The sequence below is a fragment of the Megachile rotundata genome, chromosome 2 (assembly GCF_050947335.1).
Source record: "Megachile rotundata isolate GNS110a chromosome 2, iyMegRotu1, whole genome shotgun sequence".
Lineage (NCBI taxonomy): Eukaryota > Metazoa > Arthropoda > Insecta > Hymenoptera > Megachilidae > Megachile > Megachile rotundata.
The window spans coordinates 18,494,948-18,521,627 of record NC_134984.1 but is presented as its reverse complement, the minus strand read 5'-3'; the positions used below and the strand labels follow the sequence as shown (position 1 = coordinate 18,521,627).

The 26,680-nt window shown below is 38.9% G+C and overlaps 1 protein-coding gene across 3 annotated transcripts in view; it reads right to left on the bottom strand.

Moving 5' to 3' along the window:
- Window positions 1-26,680, bottom strand: part of fz2 (frizzled 2) — a 141,892-nt gene that overhangs the window by 20,515 nt on the left and 94,697 nt on the right. For all 3 annotated transcript variants that reach the window (XM_076529017.1, XM_076529018.1, XM_076529016.1), the window contains exon 2: window positions 23,519-23,561. The gene's annotated coding sequence lies outside the window, so the exon portion shown is untranslated. The remainder of the gene's footprint in view (window positions 1-23,518; window positions 23,562-26,680) is intronic.

Sequence of the window (26,680 nt, the reverse complement as noted above, 5' to 3'; positions counted from 1 at the left end):
AGAGATTTTAAAATACGATAGAAATTTAAGCGTCCAATATGCGATAAGGAAACCTTGGAATAACTATTTCAGAGAACGACACGTATTCGCAAAATAAAATTTTAAAAAGATGATTGATACAAGCAATGCGAGGTTCTTCGGTACAAATAAAATTTTATGATAGAAATAATCAAATATATATCCGTATGTCGTATAATTTCATACATAAACTGATACTTCTCAGAAATCGCATCGGGCAAGGTTAACAAAACACTTACAAATAAAGCGAATAAAAGTTTCAGCAAGAGCAAGAGTACACTCGAGAAGTAAATGCACAAGTACACAATAGAAAAACCAAAAATTTCGCACATTTGTAAAGCGCACTAAAAGTAAAAAAAAAGCAAGATGCTCGTTGCGCAACCGTCTATTCACTTGCTTAATAAACATCCTGTTATCTAAGCGTTACCGGGCTTTTATTTCGAACAATATTCGACAAAACGAGCAAAACTCTAGACACCTGTTGCCTGCAGCCTCTAGCCAGAAAATGTGTCACTTCTGCTCCGCGACAAGTTTTACAATTACCCGCTTCCTTCACATTTTACAAAACCTCACTGATTCGTTTTCCCCGGAATCACGTAGAGTCGTCCGAACGGCGATCAGAGGTCCCGATTCATCGATCTCCCGTTCCTCGAAATCGCTCGTGTCCAAGGATGGCAAAAAGAGCCGGCTCTGCATGGAAGAATCGCATAATTCATCGACGAACACAGAAGGCGAACGTCGAAGAACACGGAGCCCATAAACAGCGAAATGAATTTCTTCCGAGAAGGCCGATCGGTGGCAGTGGCGTTAATTATAGACGAAATACGCGCGATTCGTTTCCTCTGCTCGCCCTTTCGATCGCGGACAGAAACCTCAAGGCGGAATTTCAAATCAGTATCCCGTCGCGAGACGCGTCGTTACATGATGGATCGACGAAACCGAGAAAAGAAACCGCGATATGGGGATCCGGCAAAAAGAAGCGAAATACGGGGAATATGGAGTGCAAATGTGTGGCGAATACAATTTTAAAATGTGGTTCATAAACCACACCTCCAGTTAAAAAGTTAAGGGTTAATTTATAATGTTTGATAAAAACCTTCAATTTTAAAAATTGTATTTTCAACATCAAATGATTAAACATCCTTCTTCAAAAATGAGTACCATAAAATCCCACTGAAGTTTAAAATGTCTTTAAAAAAAAGCACCCTTCTTATACATTAAATACATCAATTTTAAAAATTGTATTTTCAACATCAAATGATTGGAACATCATCCTTCTTCAAAAACAACTACCACAAAATCCCACTGAAGTTTAAAATGTCTTAAAAAAAAGCACCCTTCTCATACATTAAATACATCAATTTTAAAAATTGTATTTTCAACATCAAATGATTTAAACATCATCCCTCTTCAAAAACAACTACCACAAAATCCCACTGAAGTTTAAAATGTCTCAAAAAAAGCACTCTTCTCATACATTAAATACATCAATTTTAAAAATTGTATTTTCAACATCAAATGATTGGAACATTATCCTTCTTCAAAAATAACTATCATAAAATCCCACTGAAGTTTAAAATATTTAAAAAAAAAGTACCCTTCTCATACATTAAATACATCAATTTTAAAAATTGTATTTTCAACATCAAATGATTTAAACATCATCCTTCTTCAAAAATAAGTACGATAAAATCTCACTGTAATTTAAAATGTCTCAAAAAAAGCACCCTTCCCATACTTCAAGAACTTCAATTTTAAATATTGAAATTTCTACATCAAATTATATAAACATCACCCTTCTTCAAAAATAAATACCATAAAATCCCACTGCAGTTTAAAATGTCTCCAAAAAAAGCACCCTTCCCATACATCAAGAACATCAATCTAAAAAATTTCAATTTCTACATCAAATCACATTGTCAGAAAAAGTGTGAACTCACCCCCTCATATATTCACCCATCGAAGGGTTGGTCCAGGAAGCGATCCTCAAATTCTGATCGCGGTTAGCATTTTTATCGTCCACCCTCGGAGAAAAATATCTCCGCTCGTATATTTTTCGAGAGTCTGCCGAGGTCCCCGTCGTTCGAGTCGAAACGAGCCCGTTGAAGAAACAGGAAAAAGAGCAAAGACAAAAGAGAGAATGCGAGAAAAGAGAAAGAGAGAGAGAAAGAGAAGAGCCAGGCAGAAGAAAGACGAGCCGGCTAAGCGCGAAATAAAACGAGCGTCATTCTGTCGCCGGATACGCGCCAGCTTCTCGACGCTCGCAAATATTTCCCCTATCGAGAAAGGAGCGACCTCGCGACGGACCTCCCGCAGCAACGGGATAATTTATGCAAAAAGAGTGGGGGTGAGAATACAATTTATTCTTTGGGAATTTTTTATTTTTTTGATTATTGGAATCTTCAAGGTTCATCGATGAAATGTCTTTCATATGAATAGATACAACAAATATGAAAAATAAATAAAAATAAAATAAAACATGTCTAAATAAAATAAAGACGAACTTGTTAGTAAAGTTGAAAATTATGAAATTGTGAAATACGTAAACTATAAAGTACACGTAGAGTTAGTTTCTTAAGAGGGTGAAACTTCGTTCGCACAAAATTTATTGACCGAAGATGATTTGCAATATTAACGACTTCGAGAAGATTAAACAGTTGACAGTTGTAAAATATTGCCCACAATTCACAAAATTAAATTAAATTCTCTAGCATTATAAATTCGATTAAAATGAATTCGTATTAAAATTATAGAAGAAGTTATAAAGTCGAAGATATTGAACTAAGGCTTTGACATTTTAATATGGTTATCTGAATATTTTATTCAAATCGCAGAGACTTTAATCTCGGTATTATAATCTTTATTACAAATTCTAGAAAAGTAGAATTTCGTTGAATATTCATGATTCTTTATTGAAGTGCAATGTCGGTAACAATGACGTTGTGCAAGGCCGCACGATAAAGTTTCGATAACGAAGCGTTAAAAATATATCAGAGAGCAAAGGAAGTTAACGGACAGGTCTTTGAAACTCTACACCTCCACCTCGATATCACGTTTCGCGGTTAGGTTTCACGCTTTCTATATTAAAAATAACGACAATAATAAATTATCTCTTCAAAGTGCTCACCGCACGCGAACAGTCTCGATTTCCCTCCTTTTATTTTTCTCGGATCGAATACGGATCACTTAAACATTTTTTCGGAATTACTTTATTCTGTATTAACCCTCTCACTTTTGAGGGCAAGTTACTGTTCGCGAGTTCAAGCGAGTTCACGAAACAAATATTTTTTATCATGATTGTTAAATCTTGGAGCAAATGCAAGATAAAATTTATGACTCTATGTTTATGGACTTAGGAAGTTATAGGTTAGAAAGTTATATATTAGGAAGTTATAGGCTAGGAAGTTATAGGTTAGGAAGTTATATTTTAGGAAGTTATAGGCTAGGAAGTTATAGGTTAGGAAGTTATATATCAGGAAGTTATACGTCAGGAAGTTGTATGTTAGGAAGTTATATATCAGGAACTTATACGTCAGGAAGTTATATGTCAGGAAGTTATAGATTAGGAAGTTATATGTCAGGAACTTATACGTCAGGAAATTATATGTCAAGAAGTTATAGATTAGGAACTTATACGTCAGGAAGTTATACGTCATGAAGTTACAGGATTATTATTCCTGTACCGAATCTCTCACAACACACTTTGGTACATAAATACGTTACATTACATTTAACAAAGAAAAGAATAATTTTTCCAACAAGAAAATGTATAGAGAAGAATAAAAATGACAAAGGAATGAGAAACACTGACTCGTCGAGATCGAGCAAAAGGGACAGGTAAAATATGTCGCTGTCGGTGAAACATTTTACGTTGGACGAAGATATACGTCGGTCGATTGCGAAAGAAACGCGAGTTTCGCTTCGATCGGTAGACGCGTGGTGCGTCGTTGGATGAAAAATTGTCATAGCGTTTCTTTCGTCGCGTCGATCGATCGATCCTTTCTTGACATGCAATTCTCGAGGCTGATTCTTACGATTCCATGCTATCCGCTAACATGATACAATCCCTACGTGACACTCATTTATCTGAACTATTCTTTCTATGAGTTTGTATCTTTGTAAAGTTCTCCATTTATAAATTTTGGAGAGGCTGAAAATTTGGAAAGAACTAAGAGAACTAAGAGAAACGTTTTAAGAGAATCCATAAATTTGAAAGAATCCATAGATTTCAAACAGAAAATATCCAAACCTAAATTTGATATAAAATATCTATCTAAATATTTTTGAGAAATTTTGAATATCTAAAAGGGACTCCAGGAAGCTTCCACGCGTCGCCTATTCGGCCAAATTCCAGCATCACCGAAACGGAAGCTTGTTAATTTAGCTAATGTTTAATTACTCCGTGGACGGCACGTTCGGCACCAAGGATAAAGGGCAATTTGCAAACGCGAAAATGCCGGTTGTAGAGAGCTAAAATACTCCCATAGGCAGTTCCCATAAAACGGTACCGTGTCGCGACACGCGGTCCGCTATTTAACCGATCATTAACGCGATTGGTGTAAACACAAATCACGATCCGGCTGTTTAATAACCGGATGTCCTGGTATTAATTAACGTTGCTGTTGGTGGTGTGTCGCGTCGCGAGAAGTGGCTCGTAAATTCGAATTAAAGCCATTTCGAAACATAGCTCGAATTAAATGCAGCTGAAACGTATCGGATTGGGATTCTTACAGATGTCCGTTCGTTTCGATGTCTATTTCCATGGCAAATGGAAAAGCGTGATTAATGGCCCGTTCCACCGATGGCCAGTTCGTAATTTGTACAATATTGCAAAAGAAACCAACCGTATCGACGCCATGTTTCCGGTCGACTTCTGTTCCATGTCCATTAATCGATGCACTGGGAATTGCGATTAAAATACCAATCGAAACATGGAAATATCCCGTTGCGAAAAGAGGGAGGTCAATCGCGTGTGCGAAAATTTACTCTTTCCTTTGTGTAGCAATTTAATGGGATTGATGGGCGAAAATATAGAACTGTTTGCTCTGTTCGCAATTAGAACAGGCTCGGTATCAATCGTTTCACAAAACAAAATTTCCCGATGGAAACAAGGTTCAAATTTTTAACTGGATGTCCTCTGGATTTATCGTCAATCGGATTTCCAATGATAGGATTAAAATTGCAGGGGTCAAACGCTGTGGGAGTTAAAAGCAGTCGAAATATTCAGAGGGTTACTTTTAGAGAAACTTGGGAATTTAGGTTTTTGGTAATTGCAGGAGTTAGGAGCAGTTGAAATATTCAGAGATTTCTTTTTAGAAAAATTTGGCTATTTAGGTTTTTGGTAAGTTGGAAGACATTTGCAAGTTGGTGCTTTGAGGTCCACTGTGTCTAATGGTACTGGATATTTCATTTTGGTGAGACAGGTCTATTGTCTGGTTCCACTGGACAGCTTTCATTGACATACTTATGCGGACTTATAAGTTTTTAAGCAATTGGAAGACAAATCCTTATAGGTATATCAATAAAATCTGTCTAGTTAATTGATTAGTGGATCTGTCTAACCGAAATGGGATGTTCAGCACAGTGAAATCAGACCACAAACAGCTAGACTTAGAAAATGTGGTCTGTCGAAAATTCCATAACTCTAAACAAGTGTCATTTTGTCACGTGATGTTCCATCTTGTCCCATCTTGTCAGGTGATGTTCCACAAGTCTGATTATTGGATTATCAACAAAACTGAATCTAACAATGAGGCTACCTTCGCTACTCTTCATCAGCAAACCAAAGCACCATCAGACCTAAGAACCTTAGATGTCTAAACCTCAGATGTCTAAACCTCAGATATCTAAACCTGAGACCTCTAAACCTGAGATGCCTAAACCTCAGACCTCTAAACACTGACCTTGTCACTGAAGCCAACAAGTACTCTAAAATAGTCGTTTCAAGTTTGACAAAGCCAGTTCATGAAACGAGACGAAGACAGTTTCACGGTGGCTACGACTCACTGTCGAACGAAATAAGCTCGTATTTCAGCTTGGTAGAGCGTGCGACGTGGGCGAGTATCAGGAATACCTGTAGAAGGTTTTTATTGACCGGTCCATTGGTCGCGAACGCGTAATCGCGCAGCGCGTGTCACTGGCTCGAAAAAGGAGCGTACGGCATCGTTGCCTCCCGCGGCCTGTCCCGGAACAAGATATATAGAGTTATTAGCGTCGACCATGGGTCGACACACTGTGGCCACGCTATAAAATCTATGCTCGTGTGCGACCTACACCTTTTATAGTTACTAGGAAGCGTGGAGCAGGGTTAGACTGGGCTTGATTTGCTTTGGAACTTCTGCTAATCTGGGGAACATAGGCTTGTTACTGTACTTTTATATTTATTGTCATTTTCAAACTTACAGAGGAGTCGGAGGAGTTTAAAGATTTTATTGGTATTACTTACTTGAGGTGTCTGTTTTAATTGAAAGACATGTGAGAAATGAAGATAAAAGGACAGGGAAAATTGAATGGGAAAAATGAACGACTGTATTGTGTTTGTGAGGTCCTGTGACATAAACAGTTAGGGACTTCGATGTTATAAATGTTTGTGGATATGTAGTTTTAGATATGAATGTTAGATATGTATGTGAGATATGTATGTAAGATATGTATGTTAGACATGTATGTAAGATACGTATTGAAGATATGTATGTAAGATAAGTATGTAAGATATGTATGTTAGACATGTATGTAAGATACGTATTGAAGATATGTATGTAAGATAAGTATGTAAGGTATGTATGTTAGACATGTATGTAAGATACGTATTGAAGATATGTACGTAAGATAAGTATGTAAGATATGTATGTGTGATATGAATTTTAGACATGTACTCTCTCTCCCACATTACAGATGTTCATCAGATTACTAGCAAAACTGAATCTAGCGATGAGAAACACTGTCTATTGTCTGCATTTGAAAAGCAAATGGCACCATAAGGTCTGAGGGCCTGAAACAGTTTGTCACCGAAGGCCACGGCAATAAACACGGTGCATAGTTTCTCTTTTCTTTAAATGTACGCCCAGATTTCCTTTTCGGGGAACGGTTCACTTCTCCTGGATTGAGTCAACGTCCTTCGAACCTTGAATAAAGTTCGTAGTCCAAAAGACTGTTATTCTCCGCCCATGTTCAATGTCCATAAATCTCAAATTCTGTTATCTCCAGTTTCGTACAGCAATCTTGAACCATCAGTAAATATCAATCACTATGTAAATCAGCATTTGAAATAAAAACTTGCAATAAAATAGCTGAAGAATTATATAACAGGTTTACAGTTAATGAGTGAAATCGTAGCAGTCCCATAAACGAATAGCCTCGGGTACCAAATAAATAATTCCCTTTTATCGGCAGACTCGTGACCAGAATTCTCTCTTTTATCGACTCCGTAAGACTTAATAAACCGTTCTCGTATCCGCCAAGCGATCTTATTTTTCACGAGTACAAAATCGTCGAGGTGTTCCAACCGTATTAAAACCGGAAAACGAGACGAGCAAAGTTCCACGGAGTGGAGGCAGAGAAAAGTTTGATAATTTTGGTTTCACGGGAAAATGAGAGAACAGCTCCGACGAGTTGTGTTACACGAAACAGACGGATAACACTCTCAGACGCAACGTGTATATTACGTTAATCTGACGAATCCTGCGCTCGAGTAGTTTCTCGGAAGCATTATGAAATGCCTGTGTACAAAATGAAACCCGGTAAACATGAATATACAATCGCTCTTTCGCCCCGCGGGCGCAAACATTGGTAATGTGTTTAATTATTCGCGGGATAATAAGTTGTCAGACATTTTATTACTTCGAAGAAATATATTTTTATACCTGCCTGATGAAATTAACTCATTATTAACCTTGAAATTAAGTTAGTATTTTGATGAAAATGGCTCGTGACGTACTTGTGACGCACTAGGGATGCACTTTAGCTGTGATCAATTTTATTTGATCATTTACTTGTGTCAGATTTAAATGAAGGATAAGGTTGCTAAGAAGTTAGGGTAGGTTCAATTTAAATATCTGAGATATAAAAATGTAAGTCAGAGTGTGTCAGATTTAAATGAAGGTATGTTCAATGAGGTTGCAAAGAAGTTAGGTTAGGTTCACTTTAAGTGTCTCAGATTTAAAGATGTAAATCATGTAGTCTCAGACATAAATGAAGATACATTAGATGAGGTTGCTAAGAAGCTAACTTAAGTTCAATATAAAAGTCTCAGATTCAAAGATGTAAATCACATTGTGTCAGACTTAAATAAAAGTACATTAGATGAGGTTGCTAAGAAGTTAAGTTAAGTTCAATATAAAAGTCTCAGACTCAAAGATGTAAATCATATAGTCTCAGACATAAATGAAGATACATTAGATGAGGTTGCTAAAAAGTTACATTAAGTCCAACTTAAAAGTCTCAGATCAAAGATGTAAATCATACTGTCTCAGACATAAATGAAGATACATTAGATGAGGTTGCTAAGAAGTTACGTTAAGTCCAACTTAAAAGTCCCAGATTCAAAGATGTAAATCATACTATCTCACACATAAATGAAGATACATTAGATGAGGTTGCTAAGAAGTTACATGAAGTCCAACTTAAAAGTCCCAGATTCAAAGATGTAAATCATACTATCTCACACATAAATGAAGATACATTAGATGAGGTTGCTAAGAAGTTACATGAAGTCCAATTTAAAAGTCTCAGATCAAAAATGTAAATCACATTGTCTCAAACATAAATGAAGATACATTAGATGAGGTTGCTAAGAAGTTACGTTAAGTCCAACTTAAAAGTCTCAGACTCAAACATGTAAATCATGTTGTCTTACACATAAATGAAGGTACGTTAGATGAGGTAGTTAAGAAGTTAGGTTATGTTCGAGGATCAAACAAAAGAGAGTTAAGGGAGAATCGTTGACCCCGTTTTGATGAAATGCGAGCATCCGTAGTTGGGTGAACGACCAGAGACGGTAATTAAACGTCTGTAAATAACTAAACAGTCACGTTGCCAGCAACGTTCTCATCGATTCCTTGAAATTCAAGCCGTCAAATCGTTGGACTGCCGGTGAACCCTTTCGGGCGTGTTTCCACGTCGACTCGGAAACAGGATACGACAACGCGTGATGCTCGCGTATTCACGACGCGAGAAAACAAACACGCATTCGTGTTACGGTCCAGGGACACTAACCAGCCGACGGGTTCTGACCACGGTGAGAGTTCCTTTTAGCGGACGACTTCTTCTCTGACGTGTACACTCCACTGCAACGTTAACTTCTTTTCGATACAAGTTCAAATTTACTCATTTTCTACGTCTTCAAATTTCTGGAAGTTGTGTTCCAAATCATCATTCTTATGATTACTGTAGGCGCACAAACTCCCGAATTTACTAATACCTAATTCCTCAAATCCCAATGGACCTAAATAGAACCAACTCCTACGTCTGCAAGTTTCTAAATTTTGAAATTTCTAGCTCTCCAAATTTGTGGATCATGAATTCCTTAGATTTCCAAATACTTATATCCCCAAATACCTATGTCTCCAAATCCCTAAAGCCTTCAATTCTCCTAGGGTTTACATCCACAAGCTTCCATGATCTCTGATCCCACATTTCTTCATCCATAGTTCTCCAAATCTTATAGCTCACATTACCATCCATACTAGCATTTATCTTATTCCTTAACAGCCCATTCCTACGTCCTCAAATCTCCAAATCATCAAATTATCAAATCCTCAAATCCTCAAATCCTCAAATCCTCAAATCCTCAAACCCTCAAACCTCCAAATCTCTAAATCTCCAAATCCTCAAACCTATAAATCTCCAAATCCTCAAATCCTCAAACCTACAAATCTCCAAATCCTGAAATCCTCAAACCTCCAAATCTCCAAATCTCCAAATTCTGAAATCCCCAAGCCTTCAAATCTCCAAATCCTGAAATCCTGAAATCCCCAAACCTTCAAATCTCCAAATCCTGAAATCCTGAAATCCTCAAACCTCCAAATCTCCAAATCTCCAAATCCTGAAATCCTGAAATCCTCAAACCTCCAAATCCTCAAATCTCCAAATCTTCAAAGTCTCCAAAGTCCCGAAAAATAATCGAAGGACCTCTGCTCAGAATATTTTTCGCGAAGAAGCCAGATTTGCCGCTGACTGTACAGGCAACCCTTTCAGCCCTTTTGCCTGCAAACGAGTCGGGGCAAGGTGAAACCCGAGAGGAGTCCAGTGCGCGAAGGAAGTGGTCGGTATTGGGATCCACTTTAAAGTTGACACCTCTCGCGTTGGCCTGTTTTCTGCGGCTCTCGTTAGTGTGGTTGGGGACGTGGTTCCCGCCGAAAATACCGGTTGCGTGTTCCGGTGTGCGATTACTCGCTGTCTGCATCCTGATCACGCGACACCGTGCGCCTTCTTTCCTTTCTACTCTTGTTAATCGAGAAATACTAGCCCCCGGACTCAATTCTTGCTGTATAGAAGAAAGAGGAGGATGGTGTGAAATACTTCGCACAAGCGGTCTGACAGGTTCGAATGAATTTGGGAATCTGTTGGGTCTCCGACAATTTATTTTCTTGAGATTTGTTTTTAGGCACTGGAGTTATGGTCTCTTTTTATTTATTTTGGTGAAGAATGTGGGTGGATGTTATAAATTCAGGGGACTGGTTATGATGTATAATGCAAATTAGAATTTATATGAGGTTGTTGGTACCGGGATTTAGTCATTATCCCTAAAGCCAAACAATCCTTAGGTCTACAAGTACTTTAATCCTCCAAATTCTGAAACTATCAAACTTCACTTCCAACCTCCACATCTCTGCATTTCCAAATTCCTAAATACCTCAATTCCGAAACCTCCAAATCTCCAAATCTCCAAACTCCAAGTGTCCACATCCTCCACCTTCACATCCTTACATTTCCAAATTGCTGAATACCTTAATTCCAAAACCTCCAAGTCTCCAAACTGCAAGTGTCCACATCTTCAACTCCCACATCCCAACCTTCCCAATTTTCAAGATCTTCAAATTCCCCTAACTCGTCTAATTTTCCTAATCTCCAAATAGCCTAACTTCCCACATCTCCAAATCTCCAAATCCACAATATTTCAACTATCCAGCTACCTCGAAAGTACGTTCCTGAAAGTACAAACGCGTAGCTGCGTGGCAAGGCTCACCAAGCGTAAATCATCTCAGCAAACACGAAGGTGACAAGAAAAATTGGGGATCAGCAACCGGTCTATGTTAAAATGGCGGAAGATGGGGGCACAATCGCGCGTCTCCGACGCAGTGACATTTTGATCTTTAGCCGTGAAACGCGTCGGTGGGCAAGCAACCGACTACTACTGGCATTTTCACCGCGAACAATAATCCAGGGGTTAATGGCAGCGGTGTGCCACGAGGACAGAAGCGGTTCGCAGCCGCTTTTGTCCTAGCTGGCGAGTTTACAGCTCGCTCGTCTCGTCGGGCATGAGTAAACGCGGCCAGAAAAGGATTACACGGCCCTGTCACGCCTTCTCTCTTTCTCTCCTTTGTTCGAACGCTCTCTCGTTTGCGCTCGCGCGTTTACTCTGCCGATCTCCCTCTTCCTCCTCCTTCGCCGAACTCGTGCGTACGCTAATTAATTAGCAGTGAATTATGGATTCGCGGGGCCCCGTTAATTGGATACGTCGCTCCTCCCGCGGAAACGACGCCGATGCGTGTCCGCTCCGGCGTTTCCTCTTCGACGTGGTAACCGGGGCCGTGACTCCTTCCTTCGGGGCGGATGCACCAAACGACCTGTACACTCCACTGCAACGTTGCCTTCCGTTCGATAACTATGCAAACTTTCAATTGTCTTCATCCGCGAATTTTCTATTTTTTATATTCGGGTGTGTTTTTCTATCTTTTACCATATTTTGGAATTTTTTATTTTTGGATCTGGAGATGTGGATATTCTGCAATTTCTTTGTGGTGAATCATTAGGTTGCAAATATCTAAATTTATAAATTACTGGATCAGACTAGTTGATAGTTAGTACTCAAAATTTATAGATTTCTAAATAGAGGATTTACACATTCTTAGATTCCCACATATGTAGATATACTCCTAACTCTTACACCTCAAATTTGTCAGATTCCCAAATTCCTACATTTTCAAGTCCTTGTACTTCCAATTTTCTATGTCTCTAAATACCTGGAGCCCCTAATCCCTAAATCCTCAAACCCTCACATCTCCAAATTTCCACATCTGCAACTCCTTGTATTTTCAAACGTCTATGTTTCCAAATACCCGAATCTCTAAATCTCTTGATCCCCAAATCGTTACATCTCCAACATCCCAAACCTCCAAATTCCTGTACCCCAAATTTCTACATCACCAAATACTAAGATTCCCATATCCATTCCCCAAATCTCATGTCTCCAAATTTCTACTCTCCCAAATACCCAAATTTCTAAATAGCTAACATTGCAGACCCCAAATTTCCTAGATCTCCACACGCGATAATTCTACAATAAGAGTTCAAAATTGCTACGTGAGGATCGTCCGTATGGAAGTCAAATTTGCTGTTAACTGTACATGCACGCGGTCGTAAGTTGTGAGGTATCGACGTTATCGAGCGAAGTTTTGCCGTGTTGGTGCTTAACAGGGCCGCATCCATCGACTTATCGCAGGGGAATCTTGTTGCGGTTATTTCGACCCACCTCGCGATACTCGACGTTTGCTTGATGAGGGTTCACCAGGAAATTAACATTTTGATAGCTTGGGTAGTCATTTTGATATGTACTCTCTATCTTTCTTTCGTGATTGCACCGATTCTGATGCAATGTCATTTTTGCGGCCTTTCTAGGTGGTGTCTGTTACTGTGGGGTATCGTGTGAACAACTAATTTCTTTTACAACCTTGATTGCAGTTTGTTATGAGATACGTATCGTTATGTATTGTTATGCAAATCATTATAGGATAAGTTTAGGATAAGTCTGTGGGATTAGTTCAGGAAGGATAAGTTAGGATACTTCAATAAATTCGTATATAGATCCACAAATTCGTATGTCTTCAAGACATATAGATCCCTAGATGTATATAGATTCCTATATCTACAGTTTCAATCAGATTTTGTTCTCACACTTGGAAATTCTTGTCCATATGTCCAGAATGTCTTTCAGAAAGAGCTACTCCTATGGAATTCCATTAGGCTAATCCTCAGCCTCTTCATTTCAAAATCCTCGAACGAACAAGTGCATCAAGTTCCACCACCGTATCAGAAATACAATGCTACCATACCATCACGAATTCAACAGAGAGTCATAAAAATCCAGAAGGCTTTCCGCAACACCCGAAAAGCGGCGCAGAAGAGGTAAAAGCGAGTAACGCAAAGGAAGGTGCGTCCCTGGAGGTCGCTAGAAAGCTTCCATCGAGTCGTTTTACCTGGTCGTTCCTCTTCAGCACTCTTCTATCTCTATCGTTTAGCCAGCGGCCAGGGAGGCGGTGCAACGATGACGCGCTGGAACACCATGGCAAGTCGTTGCCACGGCCCGCTGTTTACTTTTCACGAGCGACCAGCAGGCAGGCAGGCAGACAAGCGAGGCAGGCGTGCACCTCGGCTCGTATATACTCGGTTGAAACCAGCTCGAAAGATCGGCCAGGTAGGACGGCGAAGGAAGGTCCTGCTCTCGACCTCGGATAGAGGAGCTGGAAAGAGGCTCGAGACCGTAAATCATCGTCCCACTCTCGCCAGCCAGTCCGCTCGCTTGTTCGAAGATGACGCATCTGATGGAAAAGGGAGGAAGCGAAGAGGCAACGCGAAAAGGGAGAAAAAGAAACTGAAGCGAAGAGACCAGGTTACGGGGAGAGAGAGAACGAGAAGAGACGGACCTCTGGTGTGCTCGTTATACCTCTCTTGCTGCTCTTATCCGCGACGATCTGTCTCCTACCCACGGCTAGCCTTGAACCCAGGGTGCACGACGACACCCAACCGACCTGCACGATCCTCCGAGGGATCGTTGCATGTAGGACACATGGCGGAAGCTACCGAGAAAAGGATAACCCACCAGTTTCGTCTTTGGGCCAAGGTGTTGTCCACATGCTCCCTTAATTAGGCTCGATTCGATTTATGGATAGGCTCTCCCTTTAATGAGGGGGTAAACCGAAGCGTGTTTACACGCTCGTTGTCGCTTAATTATGATCGCGCGGCTTGATAGAATGCCGAACATTGCTCGGACGAACGTGACGCGGCGAAATATGGAGTCAAGATGCAAGGATCACCGATAACGGCTTGAAACAATGCGACAGCGGAGACGCGATAAATCGAGAGACCACGAGCCTCGGAAAGCTGACTAAACGACTACTGAAGCGCGTGGGAAGAGCAAGCCTCGCGAGACAAATTGGAGAACTTAGCGAACGGAACGCGGAGAATCCGTTGCCCGCTGCGAAACTCGTTCCTCGTGATAATTGCATCACTGCCCAAATTTATTTCCACGTGTCGGCCATCTGATTTACGGCTCCTTCGAGTTTGCTGGGATGAGGTGGAATTGAAGGTGGTTTTGAGGACTGATTGCTGATTTTGAGGTAGCTGATGGGTGCGGGAGTTATTAATGGGTACTAGATTCATTTCTTTTTAACAATTTTGGATTTGTAAGTTTTCAGAAGGTGAAATTAGATGAGCCAAATCCCATATTCTCAGATCCACAAACCTTCAAGTTACCATATTACCTAGTGTTCAAAATTATAAAATTGCAATCTTTTCCATTTCTAAAACTCCAAATTCCGAAAGTGTCCAACTCACTTAACCCCAAATTCTCAAATCCCTAAATCCTCAGATTCCCAAAGCTTCAAATTGCATTCCTAAATTTTCAGTTCCCCCTACTACAAAATCCCAAACTTCAAAAATTCCCAAATTTCCAAAAAAATCCCTATATCCCATAATCCCCAATCACATTCTCGAATCTCCAACCGCACGAAATCCACGTCACATCCTTACACCAAGTCTTTCACAGGCATTTGACCTGCCCGGGGCTAATTTAGAGACACCGGTAAGACGATACGTTTGAATACGTAGGAAATCGATCGAACTTTTCTTCGCGAAGTAACAGGGACTGCTGTATCGTCTATAAATAGGGAGAGCGGCTGTGGGGACTCGTTCGATGTGCCAATAAATGGCACCTTTAGAAGATAGGCGTCTCTATCGATAGCAACTGGTTTATGTACTTGATGCTTTTATTTGTGAGATCAACCGACGATCGAAACAATACTACTCGCGAATAATAAATGAACTGTTTCATTGTTTTTATGGCTGGCTACAGAGATAACTGCGCTCATTGATGTATTTATTGCTGATTGATAATTTGTGGGATTGCATAATGCTATCGTGTAAGCGAAGATTAGAAAGCTTGATACGCTGTTAATTATTTTTATACGTGATTTGTAAAGGGGACGCAATTAATTTGTGTGGACTTATAGAAAGTGTAGGTATGATACAAAGCAGACGAATTAGAATAGCATTTGTAATTGAAGTCAAGTTATAATGTCACTCGTGACGCACATTACGGTTCACAGAAAATCATGCAGTGTCCGAAGTTTAATTTGCACAAGGAGTTAAATTTAAAATATATATAACATTTGGACTTTTCGTGTTTGTCCTGATATTGCAATAATAATTAGCTCGCAAGAAAGGGAGTAGTAAAAGTGAAATAATTAAAGTAAAGGAATGTTTATAATGTTAGATGGCGTCTCGATAGAGATTGCTAAATACGTTTCAACATTTGCGGGATTTATAGCCCGGCATGTTCGCATGCGAGATAATCTTGACGGGACTCAACGGGCCATATAACGAGACCGCAATCACCAGACCGTGCACACGCGATTAAAAATTCGAACGTTTTGATATAAACCGTGTTATCGTAATTTAGGAATAAAATGCGAGTACTATCTACGCTATTCCAGGTAAAATCCTATTCGAGTCGGGATCCGGCGTTCACGATAAAAAGCATCATTCGGTATCGGAAAAGCCAATGCCCTCGTCCAATATTTTCCGTATTCCAGTGCAATCGAGCTGCTCTCCCAGATGATGCCGAATTATCGGAATCTTGCGGATAAATCCCGGAATATTCGTCTCGCGACGAAACTAAATATAACAACCCCCGAGGGATTAACCCCTGCTAGGCCGAACGACTCTATTGTTTCGGCATTTACAGCCGCGTAAACGGTATTTCGCGGTGTTGGCTTTCGCAACGAGGCTGTTTCTATCGCGGATAGAAAGAGGAGGCCGTTCGTGTATTTCTCCCCGCCGGGGATCCGAAGCGGACGAGCGGGAAAGTTTATCGCGAAGCAACGAACGGTTGACAGGTCGGTGATGCATCGGTAGCGATTTGCATTGGCGTCGACCACCATGGAAACCAGCCAGCCAGGCCTCCTCTCATCCTCCTCTCGGGATACCTCGACTCCTCGTGCACGGGCAAAAACGAGCCGTGAAGGTCGGGAATTAACCGCTTTACCGTTAAGCGGCCGGATGTCGAGACGGGGAGAACGCTTCTCGATAACTGCTCGTGAAATTCGGATCTCGAAATTGATCTGTCGATGCTCCATTTTTTTAACACCTTCTCCAGGTTTTGGGAAGGTTATGGTTTGGGGCGTGACAGATTTATTTATTTTTTAGGGTTAGCCATTTTGGGAGTTTTACAATTTTATATGGTTTTGAATGAATAAGACACTTTTCGATATTTCCAAATTTCAAATTCCTTAAATTCCAAATTCCCCAGGTTCCAAATTCCCCAGATTCCAAATTACCAAATTTCACATTCCCCAGATTCCAAATTTCCCAAATTCCAAATTCCCCAGATTCCATATTTTCCAAATTCCAAATTTCCCAGATTCCACATTCCCCAAATTCCAAATTTCCCAGATTCCATATTTTCCAAATTCCAAATTCTCCAGATTCCACATTCCCCAAATTCCAAATTTCCCAGATTCCATATTTTCCAAATTCCAAATTCCCCAGATTCCACATTCCCCAAATTCCAAATTTCCCAGATTCCACATTCCCCAAATTCCAAATTCCGTAGATTCCAAATTCTCCAAATTTCAAATTCCCCAGATTCCACATTCTCCAAATTCCAAATTCCCCAGATTCCACATTCCCCAAATTCTAAATTCCCCAGATTCCAAATTTCCCATATTCCAAATTTCCCATATTCCAAATTCCCCAGATTCCATATTCCCCAAATTCCAAATTCCCCAGATTCCACATTCCCCAAATTCCAAATTCCCCAGATTCCATATTCCCCAAATTCCAAATTTCCCAGATTCCAAATTTCCCAGATTCCACATTCCCCAAATTCCAAATTCCCCAGATTCCAAATTCCCCAGATTCCACATTCCCCAAATTCCAAATTCCCCAGATTCCACATTCCCCAAATTCCAAATTTCCCAAATTCCCCAATTTCCAAATTTCCCAGATTCCACATTCCCCAATTTCCAAATTTCCCAATTTCCCAATTCCCCAATTTCCAAATTCTCCAAATTCCAAATAACCAAACCCCTACGTATCAATATCCCACCCTTCCCCAACCCTAAAACACCAAATTCCCGCATCACCAAATCCCAAAATTTCCAGTTCCCTAATTTCCCCAATTCCAAACCCCCAAATCTAAAATCTAAACTCCCTAATATTAAAATATCCCATCAGCACATTGATCATAATTTTCCAAATTTTCTTGCAACTGCACTAGCGAGCCAATCTCCCAGCAATCTAATCTCCGAAGAATTTTTAATTCGATTACATCGATAAAGATACGAAGCGTAAACAGCGATACGAAAAAAAGTTAATTAAACACGTAACACACACGAAATATTTGGTGTTATTACTTAATATACGTTTTTCCTCGCTGGTTATCTATTTACGGACCAAAGTGTACATACGGTATGTTTGAAAATCTGTTGAACAAACGTGTGCTTGGTAGCGTGTCCTACCTACAGAAACAGGAAGAAAAAATCTTAAACCAATAAAAGGTCTCTAACGATGCGTTGTTAAAAAGGGACAGGCAGATAGGAAAGTTGAAAAAAGAAATAGTAACTGGCTTGTAGTCGATAAAAAGAGCATGCAGTACACGATGTTTATCTTATCTGTTTGTTTAAGTCGTGTTTACTGTTTGACATGATCAAGGTAGCGTTTGATCAGATTCACTAAAATCGCCATAGGTAGATAATGTTGCTTAAGATACGATTAGACGCGTGTTCTTCGTGTTTGATGGAAGATTTCGGTCGATCTTTGAATGTTCTTATGTTCGGGTAAAGCTTCGAACAAATAATTTTTCAAAGGGAGACTTATAATGGGATGCAAGAAAATTCTGTTGGATGTAGAGATTTAATTTTGAAGCTTCAGTTACTGTACTTTCATTATATGTTTAATTATTTGAAGGTTTTTAAATAAAAAATTCGCGAGAAAATTGATTGTGTTGATTATCATGATGAATTAGAAAATTGAAAATTTAGGAATCTTGTAAATTTACAAATTTCACAATGTAGCAAATTTGTCAACTTAACAATGTAGCAAATTTACAAGTTTGAAAATCTAGCAAATTTACAAATTTAATAATCTAACAAATTTATAAATTTATCAATTTAACAATGTAGCATTTTTACTAATTTAACAACACATTGCATCTAAAATGAAAGATAAAGCAGTATGCAATGAAATGATGAAGAACGGAACGGTTCCATTTCCACAGTAAACGAGTCGCTTAAACCGATGGAAACCTTCAAGTTACGTTTACAACGAACCGCTTTCATGAATACCAAGGTCGTCGATTATCGACAGCATTCGTATTTTCGTATGCGCATAAGAAAAGTGAAGAATCGAGCCACACTTTCTCTTTCCCATTCATCTTTGGTATCGAACGGAGCAGAAAATGGAGAAAAACGTCGATCAGACCTTCACCATATGCAAATTGTAGCATCATAAGTAACTATTTATATTCCTTGCATTTGGAAATCCAATGCAAGTGGTTACTTTGTAAGATACTGTTTTACCTTTGTAACTTCTGAAATTTTCCAATTCAAAATTTTTCAATTCTCATTATTTCCACTTTTACATTTTCCAATTGCAAATTTTTTAATTCCAGATTTTTCAGTTCCAAAATTTTCCAATTCCACATTTCCCAATTCCAAAATTTTCCAACTCCACATTTCCCAATTCCAAAATTTTCCAGCTCCACATTTCCCAATTCCAAAATTTTCCAATTTCAAGTTTCCCAATTCCAAAATTTTCCAACTCCACATTTCCTAATTCCAAAATTTGGCAACTTCAAATTTTCCAATTCCAAGTTTCTCAATTCCAAAATTTTCCAACTCCACATTTCCCAATTCCAAAATTTTCCAGCTCCAACTTTCCCAATTCCAAAATTTTCCAACTCCAAGTTTCCCAATTCCAAAATTTTCCAACTCCAAGTTTCCCAATTCCAAAATTTTCCAATTCCAAGTTTCCCAATTCCAAAATTTTCCATTTCCAAATATTCCAGTTCCAAGTTTCCCAATTCCAAAATTTTCCAACTCCAAATTTCCCAATTCCCAAAATTTCCACTTCTAAATTTTCCAATTCCAAAATTTCCCAATTCTCAAAATTCCCATTTCTAAATTTTCCAATTCCAAATTTCCAAATCTCCAAATCCCCTGTTCTTAAATTCTCGAAATCCAAATTTCCAAACCACCAGATCCCCAAATCCCAAATTCTTCATTCAAAAATTTCCAACCCCCAAATTTCCAGTTCTTCAAACCTCCAAACCCACCCCAAATTTCCATCTCCCCAAACCTCCAAACCCACCCAAACGTCAAAAACACCCATAACCCCTAAAAAATTAGCATTCCATAAAGAGCGAAACACCCATAAAAAGTCTAAAGCCCCACCGAAAAGCTAGGTAACAGAATTAAGTTTAAATACCTGAGAGCCTCTAATGGCCTTAAAAAGCTGATTGCTGACCGATCGATGCGTTCAATCGAGCGAAAAACGAAGAGGATAAAAAGTAAAAGAAGGTCGAAAATCGTTAGCTCGGAGGGGCAGAGTAGAGCATCGGAGATCGAAACGAGTGAAAACACACACCAAAGATAATTAGACAGGCGTCTTCCTTCGAGCATCATCGAGCCGTACCCTCTCTCGTTGAAATCGCGTAGAAACGCCTGACTCGACGTTTCCATTTCTACTGTTTGAAAACGGCCGAATCAGAGGAGATTAAACGTTCCTTCGGCTGGTTTCATCGTCGACGCGTGATTAAAGGAAGTCTCATGCTGGATTTCGCTTCGAGGAAGCATCCGGTAAGGCTCGGAGCGTCGATAGGTCGCGATCGCTCTTCTTCGAAATGTACTTCACGATACTTGTGTGCTAGGAGGATACTTTTGTATTCGTTGATGATGTATAATATAATGATGGTAGTATTTGTTATTTTTAAAATTTTTCATATTTTTGTAATTTTTGTAATTTTTGTAATTTTTGTGATTTTTGTAATTTTTGTGATTTTGTAATTTTTGAAATTTCAGTGATTTTTGTAATTCTTTTGATTTTGTAATTTTTGAAATTTTAATGATTTTTGAAATTCAAATCTTTAAATTTCCCCCATGACTAAACCTCTAAATCTGCAAATCGCACAAATTCTCAAATCTTCCCAATTTTCACATATTCAGATCCTTAAATTTGTAATCTCCAAATTATAGGATTCTCATATTTCCAAATTCCCACACTTCCAAATCCCTAAATTCCCCAAATTCTAAATATCCATCCTCCCAAACCCCAAATCGCTCATTCCCAAATACTTAGATTCTCAAATTTTCCCACCTTCCAAATCCCTAAATTTTCAAATCTCCAACCCCTAAATTATCGAATTCTCAAACTCCCAAAATTCAAATCTCCAAACCTCTCAAATCCCCAAATATTAAAATTCCCCTAATTCCCAAATTTCCCCACCTTCCAAATCCCTAAATTCTCAAATTTCCAACCCCTAAATTATCGAACTCTCTAACCTCCAAAAATTCAACTCTCCAAATCTCCCAAATTTCCAAATATTCAAATTCCCCTAATTCCAAAATCCCCAGATTCTCCAATTCCCCCACCTTCCAAATCCCCAAATTCTCAAATCTTCAACCCTCCAATTATCGAACTCTCTAAACTCCCAAAATTCAGCTCCCCAAATCTCCTAAATCCCCAAATACTGAAATTCCCCTAATTCCCAAATTCCCAAATCCCCAAATTCTCAAATTTCCCCACCTTCCAAATCCCTAAATTCTCGCCCCCCCAACCCCCAAATCATGAAATTCCCAAACTCCCAAATCCTTAACTCACACCTCCAAATCCTTACCTCCCCAAAATTTCAATTCCCAATCTCCCAACCTCATAAATTCCCCTCCCAAAACATCACCAAAATTAAAATTCCCCATCATAAAATGCAACAGCCTGAACCTACAGCGACGTCATAAAAGAAAAAAGCGTAAGCCACCCCTCGAGCCTCCCTCCAATCTCCTCTCCGTGCCTGTATCTCCATAAAAATGTCGTAAAGCCATCGGAGGTATCGACGAGGGCAGCAACTTTTTTCGAAACGATCGATTACAGCAGCGTTCGATCTCGCCTTATCACGCTAGTTAAAACCGTCGATCTCGACGAGCAAGTACGTCATTATTTAGCGGCGCGTTTAAGGAAACGGTGGGTTCTTTTTTCCGTCGGGGATGCTGCCACTCGACGGAAAAAAGAACCTGTTCGGAACGCATATGTATACGTATGCAGCACGCGGCAGGACGCGAGCGGAATTTCCTGCGACACGCGGAGAAATCTCATTTCTCGGTCGACCTCTGCCGATTCCGTCGAACCCCCGACGAAAGAGAACGAGCGCGGTTTAATTGATCGCGGACAAAGCCGTACTCTACCGATCCGTTGACCAATACAGGACATACGAGGTCGTTTCTTCGCCGCAGCCAGCTTCGCTTCTTGCGGCTGACTCGCGAGGAAAACACTAATTAAGACTCCGCTACGGCGCGCCGCCTCGCTTCTACGGACCGGCTTAGGGTTATCACGAAACCGGCAGCCGCTCTCTGCCTCTCTTAACACCGACAAACCCTCTCGAACTTCCATTTCGAGGAATCGCCGAGAACATTTCCTATGTACACTCGGGTTCAACCTACGCTTCCTCTCCTTTCGATAAAGAGGCTCGAACGCTTTTAGATTCTTCAATTTCGATGTTTCATATTTTTCTAGCTTGCATCTTAAGATCAGAAGATATGCTGTTTTTTAAATATTCATATTTTCAAACTACCTCATTTTTTAATTCTTAAAAGACAAAATCTTTAAATCTCCAAATTCTTGAATGCGTATCCTGAGCCCCAGATATGACACCCCTTAAACTACCTAACTACTTCAATTTTTAAACATCAGAATCTTTAGATCTTCAAATCCAAAGGCTACCTCTCTAGATCCCTAAAAATCAATGGCTTCTATCTCTTCGGATTTTCAAATTTCTAAAACCCCATATTCTTAGATCCCTACATTCCTAAATCCCCGGAACAACTTATTTCATCAAATACCTGGGTCATCACAATCCTTAAATTCCCAAATTCATAACCCAACTCCTCGCATTCTCATATTTCCCAAAAACCTCCAAGAGTCATAGAAATTCCCAAAAATCCTGTGAAACCTCAAAAAGTCCCTAGAAGTCCCGTGCAATCTCAAAAAATTCTGGAAATCCTGCAGAATCTTCAGAAATTGTAAAACATCCATCTAGAAATTCTCAGAAGTGTCCAGCAGCCCCATAAATCCCCAGAAGTCCCGTAAAATCTCTAAAAATCCCCAAAAGTTTCCTACCACCCCCAGAAATCCCCAAAAGTTCAGTAAATGTCCATAAACTCTTATAAATCTCGTAAGATCCCCAGAAATCCTCAGAAGTTTCGAACAACCTCCAGCAACCCTCAAGTTCAGTATAATTTCCATAAATGTCCCATAAAATCTCCAGGAGACAAAAATTGTCTATTACAAAAAATTGGTGGAAGTGAACTAGTGAGAGTCTTGTTCGTACTTGGTTAGGATATGTAGTTTAGGGAAAGAGATATTTGTTCTTGACTGTACGAGATCGTGAATATGTACGTGTGTGGTCACCGAGTGACTGGATCGCGTTCGTTGAGACGCATTACAATCGCTGGTATTTGTAGGATACCTGTTTCCGTAGCTGACAATGTACCCTATAGCGGTAGCTGATACTCTTGTTTTCAGACGTAAAAAGTACACTTTCTACTGTTGGGATATGTGCAAATAACAAATAGTTCGGTATGTACGTATGGAGGTAACGAATGAGTAACTTCGTGTCGGGTGATAGGTGCTTGATCGCGTGACTGGGGGAGTTTTTGTTAAATAATTGAGAGATTTGTATATTATAATGTAGGTTGTTGTGTGAAGCAGTAGTTAATTTTGATGAAGCATCTTGTAAGATAACAAGATTGTTAAAAAATAAATCTGTGTGGAGATATAGATAGATAATTGTTCATACCTTAATAAGTTAACCCTGGTGCACCATTCGGGGCCAAATGGACCTGAAACAGAAATTCAATATTTAACAATTCGTTAATAAAATATCATTCAAAGAAAATTTAGTTTATAAATTGGTCTATAAATTAGTCTATAAATTAATCTATAAATTGGGAAGTTATCTACTACACCCACCACGTAAAATAAATTACCCTATAAATTAATCTATAAATTGGGAAATTATCTACTACACCCACCACGTAAAATAATTAGCACAATTTTATGTCTAATACTTGTAAATTAAAGCATTGAAACGTAAAAATTAAAATTTCCTTCCTTATTATTAGATAACCTCAAAATTATTATAATTCCTCAATGCGCTTGAGAATTTCGCATGAATTGTCAGTCGAATTCATAATCCGTCAAATTGAATACCCGACTAAATAGCACACCTCCACGGTAATTAGTACCACATTGGTTCTAGCTAATGCTGCGGTTTAAAACACACGACGGATTAATAGTATGATTAATGTAAATGTTATTAATTTGAGGATGTAATTTCACGGTGAAAATCCAATGAAATTCAATATTGAAATTACCTTTGTTAATAGAAAGATAATTACGCGAGTCAATTAAACTTCAATTTGTTCACAATCATTATTCCTGACGTAATTTTCTGCGGAATATATCGTGTACAGAAGCAGTCAAGGAAATCAGTGAACACAAGTATATGAGGCATCAATCTTTCAATTTAATTAGGTGTTTAATAAGGTTGATTTTAAAACTGCATTCTATGAAATAATCGTGTGTAATAGTGTTGATTGAAATAATCAAAGTTAGCATTAGATATCAAGAAACAATTAGCAGGAATTAATATCCATAGCTGGAATTAACTATCCACTTGATCTAATGTTTCATAATACAAATTCAAATCTCTAAAATTTGTATTATATATCAGTAACCAATAAACCAATTTAATCGAGTGTATAATATTACTAATTTAAACATCCAAAATTTGCATCACATATCAGTAGCTAATAGCCATCGAATATTTAATACTACACGTTAATTTACGTGTGTAAAACTTCTACGAAATTAATAAATATTTTGATTTAATCGGCCAAGTAAATTAAAGCATTAAAAAATTGGATAGTAAATATTAAATAAAGTATAGAAGGTAGCGTTCCACGAGTTACGAAGAGATTCTGACGGGGTTCGATGATCCAGTGTCGAATCCACTTGATACCCTCGAATTTCTTAGCCAAGTGTAGTGGTATTGATCGAGAAAAAGAAAGGTTTCGACTGGCGTCTAGGAAATATGCGGTGGTATCCTTGCAGACACCGTAGCAAGGACGGGAAGACCGTAAGGGGAAATCTTATGGTGCGGCGACGACGTTCCTCGTTGGCACACGGTCGATAGGGCCGCTACTCCACCACCCCACCGTCCTCGCAACCACCGTCATTCCGCCCACCACCATCAGTTTCACCCCTTGGAGAAGCTTTCCGACCGTGCCGGTGCTATCGACCCAACAGTTTTCCGTAAGGACTATACTCGAAATTTCGACGACTTCAAACAACCATCATCGAGCGAATTACATGAAGCTAACATAAATACACTCCACCGAACCATCTTTGGAAAGACGTTTCTACTGCGGAACTGTATTTCAAGACAATTTCAAGAGTTATACCAACAATTTCTACTCTAACCTACTGTTCTATTGAGTAGCTAATGAAGAACTACATAACCTAATAGCATAACTGACTGGCTAATTTAATACAACCTAACCTATTTTACAAGCTGCATGACTTAACCTAATCATCTAGCTAAATCAAACTAACTGTATAACTTAACTTAAATATACTTCTAATTTGATGTAACAACTTAATTCTAATTTGATGTAACAATTTAATACAACCTAACCTATCTTACAACCTGGATGACTTAACCTAATCATCTAGCTAAATCAAACTAACTGTATAACTTAACTTAAATAGACTTCTGATTTGATGTAACTTCACTTACTAATTTAACTAATTTAACCTGACATAACCTAGCTAGGTACACTTATGCAGATCTTATTGACAACTTAACCTAACCTAACCTGGCTTTCCAACTACTTCATATAATCTGAACTAGCTTAATCAAACCTAGCTAAGTAACTAATTAATTTAACTTGACATTTAGCTAACTTGATGAACCTTTTAAGTAATGACATCTATCCAAACTTTTCAGATAACCTAGCTAGGTACACTTATCCAGATCTCATTGACAACTTAACCTAACCTAACGTGGCTTTGCAACTACTTCATATAATCTGAACTTGCTTAATCAAACCTAGCTAAGTAACTAATTAATTGAACTTAACATTTAGCTAACCTGATGAACCTTTTAAGTAATGACATCTATCCAAACTTCTCAGATAACCTAGCTTAACCTAGCTTAAAGTTAACCTAGTTTATCAACTAATTACGTCAATCTGAACTAGCTTAATCAAATCTAACTAATTTAACCTGCAATTCTAACTGATTAACTAACATAATGCAACCTTCTACATAACAACACCTATTCGAACCTTCTAGATAACCTAACCTAACCAATCTGACTCAACTAGCTCAAACTTAATCTAGTTATCTAAGTAACTTACCCTAATGTACCTTAATGGACCTGAATCCAGCCATTCAAATGTAAATCCACATGTTCCACAAATAAACATTCTTTTTGCATAATTAATTTGACGAGTAGGTCGACGTGACACAGCGATAGTAGTACAAGGATGAAGAAAAAAAAACTCGTTGCAACACTCCTATAAAATTGAAGCAATTATTCCATTAAGAAGTTCCAAGTATCCGTGACTAAATCCGCGCATTTGAATACCGTTCTCGTTGCTTCATCCTTCGCCTAAGAATACTAATTGCTAATAGAAAATAATAATTGCAAATACGAACGCTTACCAAGTACGAACGAGAGAGAAAGTGTCGGTGTGCGAGAGAAAGATGTTAATAATCGTCGGAGCGAGCAGGCGATTGGTAAACGAGCTAGCGAATAAATATACGCTCGAGAGAAAGAGGAAGGCTGAAAAACAGGTGCAAAATATAGGCGGTTGTGCGTGAGAGCGCGTATTAGAGCGGCGGGCAATAAAGTGCAATAAAGATCAGATCGTGAAGAACGGGTGAAAATTCTTTT